Source organism: Narcine bancroftii, chromosome 9, assembly GCF_036971445.1.
Source record: "Narcine bancroftii isolate sNarBan1 chromosome 9, sNarBan1.hap1, whole genome shotgun sequence".
Taxonomy (NCBI): domain Eukaryota; kingdom Metazoa; phylum Chordata; class Chondrichthyes; order Torpediniformes; family Narcinidae; genus Narcine; species Narcine bancroftii.
The window spans coordinates 12,110,696-12,123,937 of NC_091477.1; the positions used below are offsets into that span (position 1 = coordinate 12,110,696).

General features: G+C 40.8%; 1 pseudogene; it reads left to right on the plus strand.

Moving 5' to 3' along the window:
- Positions 1-11,044: 11,044 nt before the first annotated feature.
- LOC138743520 (nucleoprotein TPR-like) lies at positions 11,045-12,490 on the plus strand (annotated as a pseudogene).
- The last annotated feature ends 752 nt before the right edge of the window (positions 12,491-13,242 follow it).

Genomic DNA, 13,242 nt, shown 5'->3' on the forward strand with positions numbered 1-13,242 from the left:
AATCAGCCTTGATTATATTGAATGGCAGTGCAGGCTGAGGGGGAGGAGGTGGTAAAAAGGTATACTTTCTTGTGGTCATCTTGTGTTCAGGCCTGCTTTGGTGAGCTCTACAGTTTTATATAAAATGCAGCAGAAGTAGCAGTTACTTTGTCCAAAATGTTACTGTATTTATGCTCCTTGAAGGGATAATCTCATAGTTTATATCAAAGACTATTGGCATCAAGATCAAATCAATGTCTAGAGTTATTTCTAAGCAATTTTGGTCCAGTTTCCTTCCTGTGTCCGTTAAGTTACAATTTGTACCATATATTCTTCTTGTGCAGTTCTTTGGCAATATAAGAAATGGAAATCTACAAATTTTTTTTTTACATCTAAAACTTTGATAATGCAGCATCCAATTGTTTGGCAACAATGATGTTTCAAGATCCAGCTTGCTCATCAGTCTGGAGTGTGAGCTGAGTGTATCCAGAGCAAGGATGTGTACTGAGGCTAGGGCTGGGACAATGGCCAGGACTACTTCCTCTGGATTCATCCATTATTTTTTCCATATAAGCAAATATGTATTAAAAATATTACCACCTGAAAAAAAAAAGAAATAACATTTTAATTTATTCCTGTCTATGCAGCAGGACCCGCAACGTCCATAGGAGGAAAAGATATGCAACAATGATTCGGGTCTGGTCCCTTCATCAAGGCTGATTTTATATCTTTGCCTCCTAAGGATACTGTGAGACCTGCTGACTTTCTCCAGCACTTTTGTGTATTAAGTGGAATCATAGCATCTGTTGTCTTCCTTGTTCATACCAACTAGAATAACGTGGGAAGCATTGGAAGAAATTGCAGGGGCCTGGAAGAGATTTCTATATCTTCCCTGGGGATGGGTGAGATTCTGGAAGACTGGAGGGCAGCTAATGTTTTGAATTTGTTTAAGTAGGGGTACAGGACAACCCAGGGAATTACATACCAGTGTGCCTGACATCAGTGGTGGGAAAGTTAGTAGATCCAGCATGGTTTGTAACTCAGGAAATTGTGTCACACATATTTGATTGAGTGTTTGAAGAAGTGACTAATAGAATTGATGATGGCAGGGTGGTAGATGTCTACATAGACTTTAGGAAGGCCCCTGACCAAGTCCTGTATGGTGGGATATCTAGAATGTTAAATCACACGAGATCCAGGGTGAATTAGCCAATTTGATACAGAATTGACATGGTGCAATAAGCCAGAGGATTATAGTGGAGGTAAAAACACAAAAATGCTGGGGGAATTCAGCAGGTCTCACAGCATCAATAGGAAGTAAAGATATATAACCAACGTTTGGGGTCTGAGCCCTTTATCAAGGTATAACCAGTGGTTTTCTGCAGGGATTGCTGGTGGATCCCTTGCTATTTTCCATATTCACATAAGGCTATATGATAATGCAGGAGATATGATCAGAAAGTTTGTGAATGACATAATTATTGGCATGGTGAACAGCAAAGAAGATTGCTCAGTGTATAACAAGATCAAGATTAACTGGAAAGTTGGGCAAAGGAATGGCAGATCAGGGCAGGGGATCTACAGAAGAGAGCTACTCAGGAGTAAAAGTTCGTAGTTCCCTTAAAGTTGTAACATAGACAGATTAGTCTTGCCTTCATTGGATGGATCACTGAGCACAAGAGTTGGGATGTCATGTAACAGCTACATAAGATGTTGGTGAGGTTACAGCAGAACTGTCCTGTGCTGTTCTGGTTGCCTTCCAAGAGGAAAGATATGATTAAGCTTGAGAATGGACAGAAAAGATTCACAAGGTTGTTGATCGGACTAGAGTGCTTGAGTTATAAGGAGAGACTGGATCGTTTTTCTTGGAGTGAAAGAGGCTGAGGGGGTGACCTTATAATTCAGTTGTTACATTGGTGGGTCAGTGTGGTTTCATGTGGGCCACAGAGTCTTCCCAACCTATTGAGGTCAGGGTGGATCTGAGGTCATGTCTCTGTCCTCCTGGGTGACCTTGGGTGATGTGGTGAGCAATCTGCCACCGAGCTCAGTGAGGTCATCTGGCCAAGGCTCAATATAAGCGGGAAGGTGCTCAGCACTCAATTACAGTTCCTATCAGACCAATTCCAAAGTGTGTGTATCTTGTTCTTCTTAATGTTTGTTGTTCTTCACTTTAGCCAAGACTTAAAAGAGGGTCCTGTACATAAAGTAAGGCATGTTAGGAGCGAAAAGTTTCTTCCAAACTCAGTATGAGATTGACCTCCAAAGGTCATTGCTGTTCACTATATGTTACATCAGCAAGCTCTTGCTTCAAAAACCCTTCCATCTCCTTTTCAGGATGTTCTTGGTCAAGTCATCAAAATTGTGAACTGCTTGAAAAGTGGGGCTTTGAACTCTCAGCTGTTCAAACAATGTTAAACAAAATACTTAAAATTAGATAAAGATGTGTTTCTTTTAGAGTTTCCTTTGACTTGAAAATATTACTTAGTCATTGCCACTAGTGGGCCACAGCATGTTAGGCCAGAAGCCAGATAGGCCTTAGACCATAAAAAGTTGAAAACCATTATTCTAGAGGTTTAGACAATCATGAAAGGCATAGATAAGGTGAAAGGGTGGATGGTCTTATGATGGGGGAAGCTAATACTAGAGGGCAGAGGTTTAAGGTCAAAGATTTAAGGTGAATATATTTTCATAAAGTGGAGTGGGTATATGGAATGAGCTGCCAGAGGAATGGTAGACACTGGTACAATTAACAACATTTACAGGACATTTGGATAGGTATGTGAAAGGAAAAATTTAGAAGTATATAGACAAATAGGGCTTGTTCAGGAAGGCACCTTGATTGTTCAAAGGACCTGTTTCCATGATACATTATTACTCTTTCTCTTCTTGGAGGGAATCCTGACCAGACATTCTGCATTTAATGCAAATGGCAGAATTATAGAATCTATAGCACAGGAGGACATTTGGGTTATTGTACCTATGTCAAAAAAAGTACAGGCAAGTCCCAGATCTCAGTTCATTGCCCTGCTGCCTATGGGACACCAAGCACTAATCATCACCTGCGGCTCCTAGAACGCTTCCACCAGCGTTGTCTCCGCTCCATCCTCAACATTCATTGGAGCGACTTCATCCCTAACATTGAAGTACTCGAGATGGCAGAGGCCGACAGCATCGAATCCACACTGCTGAAGATCCAACTGCGCTGGGTAGATCACGTCTCCAGAATGGAGGACCATCTTGGCGCCTCATAGTTCGGCGGGCAGCAACCTCCTTTTAAGAAGACCGCAGAGCCCACCTCACTGACAAAAGACAAAGGAGGAAAAACCCAACACCCAACCCCAACCAACCAATTTTCCCCTGCAACCACTGCAACCGTGTCTGCCTGTCCCGCATCGGACTTGTCAGCCACAAACGAGCCTGCAGCTGACGTGGACATTTTTACCCCCTCCATAAATCTTCGTCCGCGAAGCCAAGCCAAAGAAGAAAAAAAAGAAAAGACTTCATAAACCTAATGATGGTTTCTGACTCCAGCAGTATGTAAGACATAATTAGCACATTAGCAGTCACATAGATGTGAAGACCAATCTGACTCAAGATAAGTGATAATCAACTTGAAAAAAAATCCACTGCTCTGAGTCATAGCAGTTGATTTAAATAGATTTTACTCATCTGTGGTAAACTGTGAAATGGTATTAAAAACATTGCACTAACATTTACTTGCAAACAAACAACATCCACCTTTTATGAGATTTGTCATTGCTATTTACATGATACATTGCATGGCAAGTGGCTGTTAGTGGGAGATCACGATGATACTTCAAAGCACATGGGACATCTGAGGAGGGCAACCAGTTACAGTCAGACCTGAATTCGTGACAGGTTTTCGTTCCACTGTTTCTAACTGACTCAAATTTCCAGTTAGAATTTCTTGACTTGAATCTAATATTCAATACCTGAGAGGTTGTTAACCATTCATTAAGATTTATCAAGCTGCTGACGTCATTAGACTATTAAAATTGAAAAGACCAGCTTTGTAATTCTGTGGAAAGTTTAGTGTTTAGTACAAATACAGTGTTTTTCCATTTGTATTCTATATTAACTGTGAACGATTGCTACTTTGCCAACTATCTAAGGATTGTATCATGTGTATAGCTGCTCTCTGGATTACTGCAATGTTTTATGGAAAGTTCCAGCAACAGAGCTCATACATTTGTTGAACTCCTCCTATATCATTGGTAGAAATCCATTCACCTGTGATGACGAGATAAGTTATACACCATTCAATGAATATGAATAATGAGGTAAACAGCAAGATTCCCTTACCTCTAAACTAATGGCAGAGGATATATTTTAGGCCGTAATCTCTGGATTGCACCTGGCTTGCTTGAAATTTCTGCAGATAAAGGCAGAAATGTTGGGGGCACCATTAGTTTTGTCATTATCTTGACCATATTGCAACCTGATGTATTTACATTGATCATCGAAGTGTTCAACTCACATGTAGTGCCAGTTTGCTTTCATTTTTTAATAATGTCATCATGGGTACGGGTAAGGTCATCATTTATTATCCATCATTCAGAATGTGATATGCTATCTTCTTGACCCATTGCTGAAGCCATTTCCAAAGTGCTATTTGGACCATCACTGAAAATGGGGTGATGGGACGTGTTAAATAAAGACTGCCTGTGACTTGAAGGACAACATGCAGCAGGTAGTGGTGGTCTATTGTGCCTTTCTTTTTCTGAGAGGTAGAGAATGTGGGTTTCGAGATGCTGCCGATAAAGCTTTGGTGTCTGCCTTGTATCCTATAGACCAATGGTTCTCAATCTTTTTCTTTCCACTCAAATATCAGTTTAAGTATTCCCCATGCCAAAGGTACTCTGTGATTAGTAAACTTAAAATGGTATGTGAGAGGAAAAAAGGTTGAAAACCACTGTTTTAATTGTACCTAATTGACTCGTTATGTGCATGGTTTCATAACTCCAAAGGAAATGGGCCATTGATCATTTTTCTCAAGCAAAATATTTCAGTAACAATTGGGTCTAGAGCAGTGGTTCTCAACCTTCCCTTCCCACTCACGCCCCACCTTAAGCAATGCCTTACTAATCACAGAGCACCGATGGCATAGGGATTACTTAAAGTGGGATGTGAGTGGAAAGAAACAGGTTGAGAGCTACTGCTGCAGACGGTCAAGTCTGTTAAACAGAAGGAGGTGGTCAAGGCATGGGAAAATATTTTGAGTTTTATGAATATGCATTTGTTCCATACAAATAGTTATGATCCTGACAGACTTGAGAGATGGCAGAATGGGTTTCTGGAATCATGAGATGAAACATGTTGCAAACGGTGACCTACTGTCGGAGCGTAGCAGTTATGTTTTATGTGGGTGGTGGTATTCTCAATGATAGTAGTGCTGTTGAAGGTCTGACTTGTTTTTTGATATTCTCTCCTGTTGGAGATAGACATCGCCATATATTTTCCAAATGTTACATCATATTTATTTGGAGGGTTGTTTCGATCTTTCATTGATTGCCTCAACACCTGAAGAAGTGCAAGTGTAACTAATGATCAGTGAAGATTGTTAACAGCAGGGGTGGTAGTGAGGTGGGGGAGGATGGTGGTGGAATGTGAAGGTGGTTAAATCAAGGACACAGCTGTGAGGAATTTTTGCATGAATATTATTTTTTAAAAATATTTTTATTTATTTCATAGAGAGAAATATTACATTCATATATTGTTTAGATATTAATTTTTGAATGAATATTCTAAGTTTAAGGTGGTTGGTTTCTAACTTCTTTTGTGTAAGGTACAACACCAGCAGGCGTCGACATTTCCCCTGACTCCCATTGATTTCATTTTTAATTGAAATTCATACTGCCCGTTTGTTCAGACATTGCCAAATCCAATCACTTTGATTTCACCTCTGCAATTTGGTGCTTTGGTACATGTCTGAAACAAAGTTGTAATGAGGCTGGAACCTTGTTCACCTAGATACCACTGAGCAGCTTCTTGGTGAGTATTTGCCAGCATTGTCAATGGCACATCTTACTTTACCGATGATTGAGAGTAGGCGGTTGATGTAAGCAGTAAATGTAAAACCACAATGCTCGAGAAACTCTTTTATATAGCAAAGGTAAAGATACATAATCAATGTTTCGGGCTTGAACCCTTCATCAAGGGCAGGTGTCCGTACAAAAGAGTTGTGGGGGGGGAGGTGTGGTCGCAAAGACAGGAGGTAATAGGTGGAGAAGGGGGGGATGGAACAGCAGCAAGCAAGGGGAGGAGGGGTGGTGAGGTGAATGGCGAGGGAAGGGGAGTGGAATGGGGGGAAGAGGAGAGCCCATCAGCAGAAGCAGGAAAGGTCGATGAAAAGAGAGCCCAGACGGAAAAACAAGTGATGTTCCTCCAAATGGTGGGACGGTACATAAGGCCATGGACAGACATGTGAGTATGGGAGTGTGACACAACTGAAATGGTTGGCTACTGGGAGGTGTCTGCCACTGATGCGGATGGAGCGAAGGTGCGCACCAAAGTGATCTCCCACTCTGTGCCCATCTCTCCGATGTAGAGCAGGCCACAAAGGGAGCATCAGATTGTGAGAGATGGGAAAATTGACCTAAAATTATGAACATGGAAGAAACTAAAGTTCATCAGTAAAATGGCTGAAACCAGTTCAAACAGGATAAGTTTGGGGCTTAGGATGCAGGAAAGCAGAGTCAGCACGATTAACATAAGAATCTTCTATCCTTTGTGACAAGACCATAGGACTAAGATAAGGAATGGTAAGGTACAATAGAATGTAGGAAGTTGAGGTAGTCTGGATCAGATAAGGGTCTCCTAGCCCTGGACAGAAGTACCAAGTCATACATTTCTAATTAGCTAACCATACACAGATTTATACATATGAAATTAGCCAACCCTAGATAGAATGAGTCAACTCTGCATATCAAGAGACTGTAGCCCAGAGAATCAGGAAGGTGTGAATAAGGACAATGACATGATGGGACACCCACAGGATACCCCCTGGTCCTCCAAGTGTACTGAAACTGCACGTAGGCAGGAAGAATTACCTATGCCAAACCCATCCAGGGGGCAGAAGAATGTAAGGGGGAGGGCATTCTGATACTGAAATTGACTGTATAAAAGTTGGGTGAGCCCCAGTATGTGGGTGTATTCCCAGGGTAAGGGGAAGCACCCAACTTTGCATTGTTGTAGTAATAAATGTTCTTTGTTCTCAATTTTTGTCTCGAGCAATTTCTTTAAAGGTACTTTAATTCCTAACAAGATGCAGTCAATCAATCCTGCGGATACTGAAGTGAAGTGCTGCTTCACTTGAAAGGACTGATTGGGGCCTTGGAATTCAGTGAGGGAGGAGGTGTGGGCGCAGTGTGGCACTTCCTGCAGCCACAAGGGAAGGTGCCAGTGGGTCGGGGAAATTTGTGGGGAGTGATGAGTACACTAGCGAGTCATGAAGGGGGAAGTCCCTATGGAAGGCAGAGAGGGGAAGATGTGTTGGATGCAGAGGCTGGTGGGGTGGTAGTTGTTTATTGGATCTGGAAGCAGAGGGGACAGGGCGGATGAGTGGGAAATAGAGGAGTAGGGGTTAGGGCTGAGTCGATAGTGGTGGAGGGGAAGCTACGTTGTGGAAGAAGGCAGACATTTTGGAAGATCTGGACTGGAAGACATCTTGGATGATGCAAGCAGCTGGTTTGGATTTTATCCTACTTGTTGTTGAGAAGATACACCTGGAGACATTTTTCAGTAATTGTCACTGTTGAGGCTGTGAAGGGGAAGCTTGGCAGGAGTTGAAGTTGGCTCTGAAGTATGCCATCTGTTTAAAGCTGGGAAGTTTCCAAGGCCCTTGGCCTATGATGTGTAGAATGTGCTTTATATTGAGTGCACAGGTGTCATTCTGAAGGGTAGCAATGAGTACAAAAAAAGTAAAAGATCATTCAAAATAATCTTCACCATACATCTGATTATTTGATGTACAGAAAACAGGGTTTGTGCTATACTAATCATAATTATTTTGTTCTTACAAAAAGAGGTAAGAATCCGCAATGGAAAATGAAGCTTGACACAGTGCACCACTTGGATTTAAATGTATTGTCAGTTTAGAGAAGGAATTGACAAGTGAAGTCAATAAAAAAAAAAAAGAATTCTCACTTGTAGACCAAGGAAGCTTGGTAATCGATATGTCAAGATTGGAACTATGGATGAGTTAAGGATTGAGGATTCCATAATACAAACTTGATGGCCCTGTGCATATTGGAAAGGTTAGATCATTTTGCACTAATACTCCTTTTCAACAAGACATCATAAATGAGTTAAGCAGCACTTTAGACCCCTTTACTAGTGGGATCCCAAGAGGAGGAGGTAAAATATGCTCGTACCTACACACCAAGAACATGATATGTTAGCACAATACACAGCAGGCAGGGGACAAAATGACTAATTTAATGTTACTCCAGGTATTGTAGCTTTAGAATGGAGTTTAAAACTACTTGTTAAAAAATGCATCTTAGTATTGAAGAAATTAGCACATTTGGCTCTTTAACATTCAGCTGACCGCATCCATCTTAAGTTGATTTTTACACTTAAAAATTACAGAATATAAAAGTAGCTTTTAATTTCCTCCTTTGACATCCGCAACAAACATCTCTTAACAGCAGACTTCAGAAAAATTGTCATCAGTGAAATGAGAAACACTTTTATTCGAGAAGCGCACCAATGGCATCGTGAAGAAAGCCTCTGCTTCCTCAGGAGTTTGTGGAGGAGCTAGTGGGAGTTGTTCAAGTGAACCGGTACGGACTTGAAGGGCCGACATGGCCTGTTTCCATGCTGTAAACGGTTATATGGTTAAATGGCGTCAGGTCCCGAAGACTTCCTGATTGTGTCAGGGCTTTGAATCTGGAGCTCGGGTTGCCGGTGGATCAGACAGGAGTCTGAGCAACTGCAGAAGCTGCTGGAGCACTGGAGATGAATCCACAGACACTCAGTGACTCTGAGTCTTTCTCTCATATTGTAAGGGGGCTCTGGGTGACATTAATTCAAGATGGCGGCTCTGTCTGCTAATACATGACAATAAAGGAATATAGGATCTAGTGATATTTGTGCCCACGTTAATGCTGAGAGGCAAATATCTAATTTCGAATTGGTCTGATTGATAATTTGGATATTATTGGAATCAATTATATGGATCTGTAACAAGAAAGCCATGAACTCATTGATGGTCCAAATACCTTTCTTCTAATTTCTCTGTTTTTAATGTGAATATATGTAGCACAAAATTCATTGTTGACCAATTTTAGTCTGACATGGCTCTTGATCATTGACTGAATCAGTGAGTTTCAGCTTGCCATCCAGATGAGTCAGAAACCAATTCAATGTCAGAATAATTACATCGTCATTTGTACTAAATTAGTGTAAAAATTGCTGTACATCCTCATTTGATTGCAACAAAAAATATTTATTGTTTCTTCAGCACACCATCTGTCTGACTGATTCTAAGTGTAAAACTCATCAAGACAGTTCAAGAAATAAAGTTCGCGATTAGTTAAAAAAAATCAATGAGAAAATTCATGTTAGACATGAGGAATAAGTCAAGACCAGTTGTTTTATTTTAACACTGATGTCAATTTTCAAACGAATTTTTCTTCTCACTGGACACCTTCAACAAGAAATGTATTTTTGTGATAACTTTATGGCTTCTGCATCCGTAAGAAAGTTGTAAGGAAATGTTTGTTTTGAAAAGTTTCTCGTGGATTCCATTGTATCCAAATAGAGTAAAATGAGATTTGACACCGGTTTGAAAAATCTTGTAACCTACACTTGCTGTTCGAAAATCAGCATTTGCAAAGCTCTAGGGAAAATGACAGATCTGTGGGAGCAATTGAATAATTCAAAGAGCTGACACAGTGACGGTGAGCAAATGCCTCTATTCTGTGCTGAAGGAGCCTTTAATTCCATGATAAATAGGTTTGATCCATTACCAACATTAAATTAGAGAAATTTATGGAAGGAAGCTGATGAGCTCACGCTGAAAAATAAGAGCTATTCAAACTAATCACTTTCCATTTCTTGAATTTATTCCCGAAGAAGTCTCAAAGAAATAAAAAATAATTTATGACGCAGAAAGAGGCCAATCAGCCCATCTTACGTATGAGATTTGAAAAAGAGCTGCAGTTTATTCCTTACGTATTTTCTAAATGTGAGGAACTCTTTGCATCTTCCACGCTTTCAGACAATTATATTCACAGCTCATGATGGTTAGTTTTACCCTCAGCCTTCTGTATTTTTGGGTGAGGTCAAATGCAAGCTCGAAGAATAGAGTCATGCATTCCACTTGCCTTGGCTATAGCCCAAAGGTATGAACATTAAAATGACTCTCATCGTAAAGAGCAAGATTTATCCTATGAAATTAAAAGCGACAGGTTACACTGAAGATAATGTTCCATTAAAAAGGGGCTGTATGGTGACCTTCAAACACAAAGGGCAGCATCTAAAGTCACAGCTACTGATTGTAGAAGCAAGAGTACAGCCAATATTAGGCCTAAGTGCACTTGAAGAGCTTGACCTGGTGAAAAGAGTTTTCATAGTGGCTTCACAAACCAAACATAAGCATGCAACACCCACAGAAGAAAGGATAATTACATTAGAGAAGCAATACCCTAATGTACAGAGAGAATCAACCTCATTACATGACATGAATAACAAACTGGAAAATTGGTTGGCCAGCTAGAAGACAAAAACAGAGAGTTACAGAAACATTTGGAACTTGCTAAACAGAAACTTCAGCAAACAATGAAGTGAAAAGAAATGTTAGAGAAGTTGAAGCTGAATTTGTCCAGCGAATTGCAGCTCTGACGAAGGCTGAAGACTGGCCTGGCAGCAGAGAAGAACATTTGAGTCATTTAGAGGCTCAGCTTGAAGAAAAGAATCAGGAACTGAAAAGGGCTTGACAGAGAGAGAAAACAAATGAAGAACAGAATAAGCAACTGTCAGACACAGTAGACAGATTGTTTAAGAGTCCAATGAGCGACTTCAGCTGCAACTAAAAGAAAGAATGGCTGCATTAGAGGATAAGAATATATCAACACAAGAATCTGAACTCTTGAGGAAGCAACTTGAAGAGTCTCTTCATGATAAGGAATTGGAAAATGCAAACCATCTTCGTTCAACTACAAAGCTTAAAGGAGCCACCACACTAGCAGAAGAGGAACTGGCAGCTATGTTGCCTATGTGAGAGATGGGAAAATTGATCTAAAATTATGAACATGGAAGAAACTAAAGTTCATCAGTAAAATGGCTGAAACCAGTTCAAACAGGATAAGTTTGGGGCTTAGGATGCAGGAAAGCAGAGTCAGCACGATTAACATAAGAATCTTCTATCCTTTGTGACAAGACCATAGGACTAAGATAAGGAATGGTAAGGTACAATAGAATGTAGGAAGTTGAGGTAGTCTGGATCAGATAAGGGTCTCCTAGCCCTGGACAGAAGTACCAAGTCATACATTTCTAATTAGCTAACCATACACAGATTTATACATATGAAATTAGCCAACCCTAGATAGAATGAGTCAACTCTGCATATTAAGAGACTGTAGCCCAGAGAATCAGGAAGGTGTGAATAAGGACAATGACATGATGGGGCACCCACAGGATACCCCCTGGTCCTCCAAGTGTACTGAAACTGCACGTAGGCAGGAAGGATTACCTATGCCGAACCCATCCAGGGGGGCAGAAGAATGTAAGGGGGAGGGCATTCTGATACTGAAATTGACTGTATAAAAGTTGGGTGAGCCCCAGTATGTGTGTGTATTCCCAGGGTAAGGGGAAGCACCCAACTTTGCATTGTTGTAGTAATAAATGTTCTTTGTTCTCAATTTTTGTCTCGAGCAATTTCTTTAAAGGTACTTTAATTTCTAACACCTAGAATGAAGCTCACAGAGTTGTATAATGGATATCTTGAAGCCCAAGGTCAATGGCTATTGGCAAAACAGGAAAATAAGAGAGTGAATAAATATTTGGATGAAATTGTGAAAGAAGTGGAGATGAAAGCTCCGCTTCTGAAGTGCCAGTGTGAAGAATATGAACGTGTGCAAAAATCTGTGGCAAATCTCTCAGCCATGAAAGAAACTAACTGTTTACAAAAATGCACTGATCTGAGATACAAAATGCAAGTGTCAAATCTTTCACAGCAGAATGGGGTGCCTTTGATGGAACTAGAAGATCCGCAAGGAAATCATATTCTACGTGAAGAACAAGTTAGTTCTGCTGACATAAGCAGCTCCTCTGAAGTGATTTCTCAGCATCTGGTGACCTATCGTAATGTTGACGAACTGCAACTGCAAAAGCAACGGCTACTGGTGACTGCTCGTGAACTTGCTGATAATCAGGAACCTCTTCATGGATTTTTGAACTTCAGCTGAATCTTGTGGATGCCCTGAATGAACTCGAACAATGGCGAGAAGCCAGAAGTCATTAGATGCAACTGGTGGAAAGAGACTGAGTCACAGAATGTAGATACTTTTGTTATGTAGCTATAGTATTGTGTTTCTGTTTTTTTTTGAAGGGGAAAGATGTGTTATTGTTCATTTAAATAAGATCTACATTTCCCAGCATGTAATGCAAGGTTGGCCAGGAACTGGAAGTGACATATGATGGGCAAGTCAGTTGAAGCAACTCAAGGAAAATAAAGTTGGTTAAGAGTTAAACCCATGTAAAGTTGTTCTTCTTGAAAGTGAATGTCTTCAACACTTTCGCAGCTTTAACACCCTTCACTTCCCATTGATGCTCTTGACCTGCTGAGTTTCTCCAGCACAGTTTTGTGAAGTACACTAGACCCCAGCATCAGTAGATTTTCTATCACCTTTGAGACCAGCCTCAGTCTCATTTCTCCCTCTTCTCTCTGTGCTGGCCACCTTCCCTTTAGGTTCTCTGTCCTGATTTCATCATGACCCAAAATACCTGGCACACTTTGCTTCCATGGATGTTGCTTAACCTACTGTGTTCCTCCAGTAATTTGGTTTTCTACACTGTTCTTGCTTCTCGCTCATGATAGAGATGTACCGGTACTTCCCATAAATAACTAAATAAATCAGAAAGTGCTGGAGAAAATCGGCAGGTCCCACAGTTTCCATGGAGGCAAAGATATATAACCAATGTTTCAGGACAGGAGAGAGGAGCAACACCTCATATTCCATCTGGGCCCCCTCACACTAGATGGCATTAACATTGACCTCTCCGGTTTCCATTATGACC